Source organism: Carlito syrichta, unplaced genomic scaffold (genome assembly GCF_000164805.1).
Source record: "Carlito syrichta isolate Samal-C Ts95f unplaced genomic scaffold, Tarsius_syrichta-2.0.1 Scaffold303736, whole genome shotgun sequence".
In the NCBI taxonomy this organism is placed as follows: domain Eukaryota; kingdom Metazoa; phylum Chordata; class Mammalia; order Primates; family Tarsiidae; genus Carlito; species Carlito syrichta.
In genome coordinates this window covers 1163541-1169468 of record NW_007247832.1, presented here as the reverse complement: position 1 = coordinate 1169468, position 5928 = coordinate 1163541, and positions in this window count along the sequence as shown.

The window sequence follows — 5928 nt, the reverse complement described above, 5'->3', positions numbered from 1 at the left end:
AGACTCTGACTTAAAAAATAATAATAATACAAAAATGGGGTGGATAGTTTTATAGTTAGAGCATTTTTCTTCATTTTCACTGACAAGTGCAAGAAAAGGGAACTGGATAGAAAGGGATCAATTTATAAATAGACAATCTGTGGTGAATGCATGGTTTCAAAGGACCTGCATTTCAAGGCAGGCACATAGTTGCATCAACACACACACATACACACACACACACACACACACACTCCTCAAGGCTCAGCAGTTGCAACTTAATTCATCTCCTAGCTCTGAAACCGTGAGCTGCCCAAGAGGGACTTGGAAACGCAGATCTGGATCTTCCACTTCCAAGAGGGGTAGCTCGGCAGGCCCCAGAGAAAGCTGAATGCACCAATCAGCGGATCTGAAACATGCACAAGCGTCTCACTCACATAGCGCCTCCGTTAAAGGCAGTGCTGGGCCCCACCCCGGAATGTCAGACTGGAGGGTCTGGTGCAGGTCTGCGTTTTCAACAAGATCCCAGATGAGACTGATCTGACATCTGGGAACCCTTGGCTTAGGTATCCCAGGAATAGCTTATGGAGGAGGAGAAGCCCGAGTTCAGGGTGGGGGACTCTAGGAAGAATCAGACAGGGAGGTGGGAGGAGCCTCTGGGAGAGAAAAAAATATTTGACTCTGCCAAATATTATGGAGATAAAATTAGCTTGGAAAAGGTCTCTACATTCACTAATTAACAAGTTCTTGGTAACCTTTAAGAGGATGGTTTCATCAATGTGGTGGAGGCGGAAGGCAGATTTGCAGTGGGCGACCAGGAAGCGTAGCTAGGAGAGGGAGCAGGAAGGTTGGGAAAGGCTGCCTGGTGAATGTGCGCGCTTTTGCAAAGCTTAAGTCAGAGAGGCAGCGCTTGAACGGGGTAGAGAGAGACCAGGATAGCCCACGAAACAAGAGCCTGGCCAATACCGAAGCTCTTCCCACTTACTCCCAGTGACCTTCCTTCACACCTCTTTGGCCTTGTTTAATGTGGGTGCCCGGATCTTACTATTCCTCTTCCACGGCCACCTCCCTAATGTCCTCGTGGTGTTTGTCTCTCTTCCCCTCCCTCCCTATAGAGTAGGTACCCACAAATATCCTTAGTCAAAAAAGAGATATAGAGATACAAGTTGGTAAAAACTCGGACCACCCAACATGACACAACACATATTGGGGAGTGATAAGTACTTAAAGAACAGTAAAGAGATAGAGCATGATGGAGAAGGTTTGCTACTTTTTATAGGGCATTAAAGGAAAGGGAACAAGCTGCAGGGATCTATGAAGATCATTCTAGATGGAGGAAAGTCAAGTACAAAAGCCCTGAGACAAGAACATACTTGGCATACTAAAGGCACAGCGAGAGGCTAGTGTAACTGAATCTGACTCTGGGGCTGGGAAGTGGTACAAGACTAGGTCACAAAGGCAGCCATGGGACAGATACCGCAGGGTTTTGTAGGCCAGGGTAATTGTCAGGATATAAATGGCATTCAAAGTCATGAGGCTAAATATCACCTGGAATATAAAGGCACTTCAATATTCGGAGGTCAGAAAGGCAGTGAGACCCAGCAAAGACTGCAGAGAGGCAAAAGGAATCCAAGAAAGTGTTCCAGAAGCTAACTGAAGTCAAACTTAATAACAACAAAGAAATGTAACATTTCTTCTCACCACATTTGCAAAGACCAAGTTCTAACAACCGTCGTTGATGAGAGCACTGAGACAAGCATTTTCATTTATTGGAGGTCGGAGTGCAAACTGGCACAACCCTTTAGGAAAAATCTTCATCAAAATGGATCGAGAAACTAGAAAACATATTCTTTAATCCAGTATTGTGCTTGTGAGAAAACCTACCATTTATTTTTATTTTTTGAGTCAGAATTTCACTCTGTTGCCCAGGCTGGAGTGCAATGGTATGCTCACTGCCACCGTAGCCTTGACTTGCTGGGCTCAGGTGATCCTTCTGGCTCAGTCTTCCAAATAGCTGGAACTACAGGCGTATGCCACCACACTCAACTAATCTTATGACTTATTGTAGAGATGAGGTCTCGCCAAGTTGTCCAGGCTGGTCTTGAACCCCTGGGCTCAGGCAATCCTCTCACCTCCACCTCCCAAAGTAATAGGATGAAAGGTGTGAACCACCATGCCTGAGAACACCTATCTTTAAAGATCAATCCAGTTGGGCGGGTGGCTCACACCTGTCATCCCAGCACTTTGAAAGGCCAAGGCAAGAGGACTGCCTGAGTTCAAGACCAGCCTGAGCAACATGGCAAGACGTCATCTCTACAATAAAAATTTTTAAAAATTAGCCAGGTGTGGTGGCACACTCCTGTAGTTCCAGTTACTTGCAAAGCTGATGCGGAAGAATCCCCTGAGCCCAGCAGGTCAAGGCTGTGGTGGCTGTGAGCATGCCACTCCACTCCAACCTGGGTAACAGAGTGAGACTCCGAATCAAAAAAAAAAAAATTCAACCCAAAATACAAAAAATTATATGCATAGTCACAGTATTGCCTTCCAGAGTTTTTTGGAAAATTGCTGGGTGTGCATTAAATGGAAAGTCTCATTTTCCAAGTATCCGCTCTGAGGACAACAGTTGCATGTTGTTACCATTTCTCAATAGCTTCACCAGCCCTCCTGAACGGAAGCATCTCAAAGTCCCATTTCTCTTTTTGACAAGTCACAGTTCACACTCACAATGGTGACTTTACCTGGTAGTGGTAAGACATTGAATCATGGATGCTAAGTGCACAAATGACCTCTAGTGATCATTTGGTCCAAACCCCTACACTCATGCAGGTGACATCATCTGACAGTGAAAGATGAGGGTTACACGACTTGTTGGGGAATGAACAAAGGAATGTCTGTGGTCTCCTGATCTTTCCACATCCCAGGGGAGATTTAACATCCCACTTGCTCATGAGCAAACGGGTTCTTTGCCTTCCACATTCAAAGCAACACTATAGCTTTGTAAAGTCCAAAGGAAGATAAGAGTGAACACACAGAAATGTCTATTCATTTTTAAAAAACAGCAGTGTTTGGCAGCTGGGCACAGTGGCTCACGCCTATAATCCCAGCACTTGGAGAGGCCAAGTTGAGCGGATTCCCTGAGTCCATGGGTTTGAGACCAGCCTGGACAATATAGCGATACCTCATCTCTACAATAAACCAAAAAATTACATGATGGCTCAAGCCTGTAATCCCAGCACTTTGGGAGGCCAAGGTGAGGGGAGCACCTGAGCCCAAAGGTTCAAGAACAGCCTGGGTAACTTAGTGAGACCTCATATCTACAGTAAATCAAAAAATAAGCCAGGTGTAGTACAGGCCTGTAGTTCTGGCTACTTGGAAGGCTGAGACGGAAAGATCGCCTGACCCAGCAGGTCGACACTGGAGTGGCTGTGAGCATGCCACTGCACTCCAGCATGGGCGATGGAGTGAGAATCTAACAAAAAAAAAAAAAAAATTAGTGGGGCATGGTGGCATGTGCCTATAGGTCCAGCTACTTCAAAGGTTGAGGTAGAAGCATCACCTGAGCCCAGCAGGTGGAGGCTGCAGTGGCTGTGAGCATGCCACTGCACTCCAGCCCAAGCGACAGAGTGAGACTCCAACTCAAAAAAAGAAAAAAAAAAAAACAAACCAGCAGTGCTTTTCTCATTAATTCTCATTAATTGACAGGGCATATACTGAATGTTTACTACATATCCGACACCAAGAGTGCAGAGATTAATAAGACACATTCCCTAACCTCAGGTTGTAGAGGGGAAGACACACGCTTAACAAAATGATAAACACTGTAACAGAAGCAAACACACCTGTCATGGGAACTAAGATGCCAGGAATTCTATTCCACCAACTCAAACCAGAAGTAATGTCTCCTATTTGATCCCAAGTGCTTTCTTCCTCTCTCCCCTGGAAATACTTGCTTCAGGGAAGGTGTCACCTATGAGAGCACAATGAACATGAGTGTCATCGAATGTGTGTTGAAGGACACGCAGGAACTCACCAGTTAAACCAAGGACGGTGCAGGCATTTCAGGCAAAGGCAAGCGCACATGCAGACAGCTGCAAAAACACGTTTTTCCTAATAGCTAAAGTAGGAAATCAGTAACAGGAAGTAAAAGGGAAAACAATTAAGTAGGAACCAGACTACAAAGGTATCATAGGTGTCTGCACTCATCCAATTGTACACGGTAAATACATGCAGTTCCAGACATTGCTTGGCACCACCCCCTCCCACCGCGAATGTATTGGAGTCATTAGGCTTCTACATGGTGGTCAGACAGCACAGAGATCAGGGGAACTCTGGCATAAGGATTCCGGGTTCAAGACCCGGCTCTGCCACTTTCTGGCAATGTGACCATGAGTGAGGTATCTTCTCTTATTGAGTCTCTTATCTTTATCATAAAATATAGTCCCCACATCTCAAAGCAGTCACGAGGATGAAATAAACTGGTCAAATGTTAGTACAGATTAATTGCCCATTCGTTAACAGAGAGATCTCAGCTTTCCAAAGTTTGACCTCTCAATCCTATAAATAGGGTAAGGATATCTCCTGCTCCCGAAAAAAGAGGGAGAGTCACAATCCACCCTTAAAATCTAAGTATTAGGAGTTCTAGGTTAGCTGGAGAGCAACAGCCTAGTTTTGGGCATCTAAAAACTGCAACGTCCTCAGTTAGCCGAGACTATGAAATACAGGCTGATGGTTACTGACTACTCACCCTATGATACCACACTAAGTGCTTCGTCAGTACTCACACCCAATCCTCACAATCACCCTCTCGGGGGCACTTTAATCACCCCCTTTTCAGGTAAGAAAACTGAGTCACAAAGGTGAAGCAATTGGCAATATAGTAACAGAATGAGCAAAATGTGGAGCCCGGAAGCTGCTATAATCAAGGGAGAATGAAAGTGTGACTAAAGGAACAGGGATGGAGAGAAGGAACAGACACAAAGGCCCTCAGGGGATACACAATTTTCAAACACAAGAATGAAGGATGTGAGTTTAAGATGACCGCATTTGGGCATGTGGCTGAGCCCTGGGCAAATGCAGAACAGGGCCACTAGTGGTGAGAACCGCCAGTGCACAGGAGCGGTTGGTGGCGGTGAGAAAAGTAGGCTGAAATTTCCCAGGGATCCGTGATAACAGCCTGTTTAAATGCAACCCTCTTCCGGGCGTGGTGGCTCAAGCCTGTAATCCCAGCACTTTGGGAGGCTGAGGCGAAGATTGCCTGAGCCTAGGGGTTCAAGACCAGCCTGGGCAACTCGGTGAGACCTCGTCTCTACAATAAACAAAAAAAATAGCCAGGTGTGGCGGCACGCGTCTGTAGTTCCAGCAACTTGCAAGGCTGATCGCCTGAGCCCAGCAGGTTGAAGCTGCAGTGGCCATGAGTGTGCCACTGCACTCCAGCCTGGGCAAGAGACCCCGACTCAATAAATAAATGCAACCTCCCCTACTGGGATGTGAGTCGTCCAGGGCAGTTATTACATAGGCTGAGACCCAAATCCAGACGTGCTGGATTTCAAAGCACACCTGTGACCCACGCCACTTCACTGGAGAAAACTCTAGGCCATCAAGCAGACTCTTTCTCACTCACTAAACAAACTAGGTGTTTTGTCCTCACAGTAAGCACAGCACTACAAGGCTGTGCAGAATCTTCAAGGCTAGATGAGAAGACAACCCAGGGTGTGAAATGAACTCAAAGCCTGTCAAGACCAGCAAGGCTGTTGTTTCAAGGACCGAGGTCAGGGTCATTTTTGTAAAGAGGTAAAAGGTATGCAACCTGACTGAATACGGCAAACTGAGTGTTGTGGCTTCAGTGTCCCCTCCAACATTCATGCAGAAATCTAATCCCACTGGGCACTGAGGTAGTGGGGCTACTAAAAAGCGAGGGCAGTCATCCATGCCTTCTGAAAGGGCAAGCGG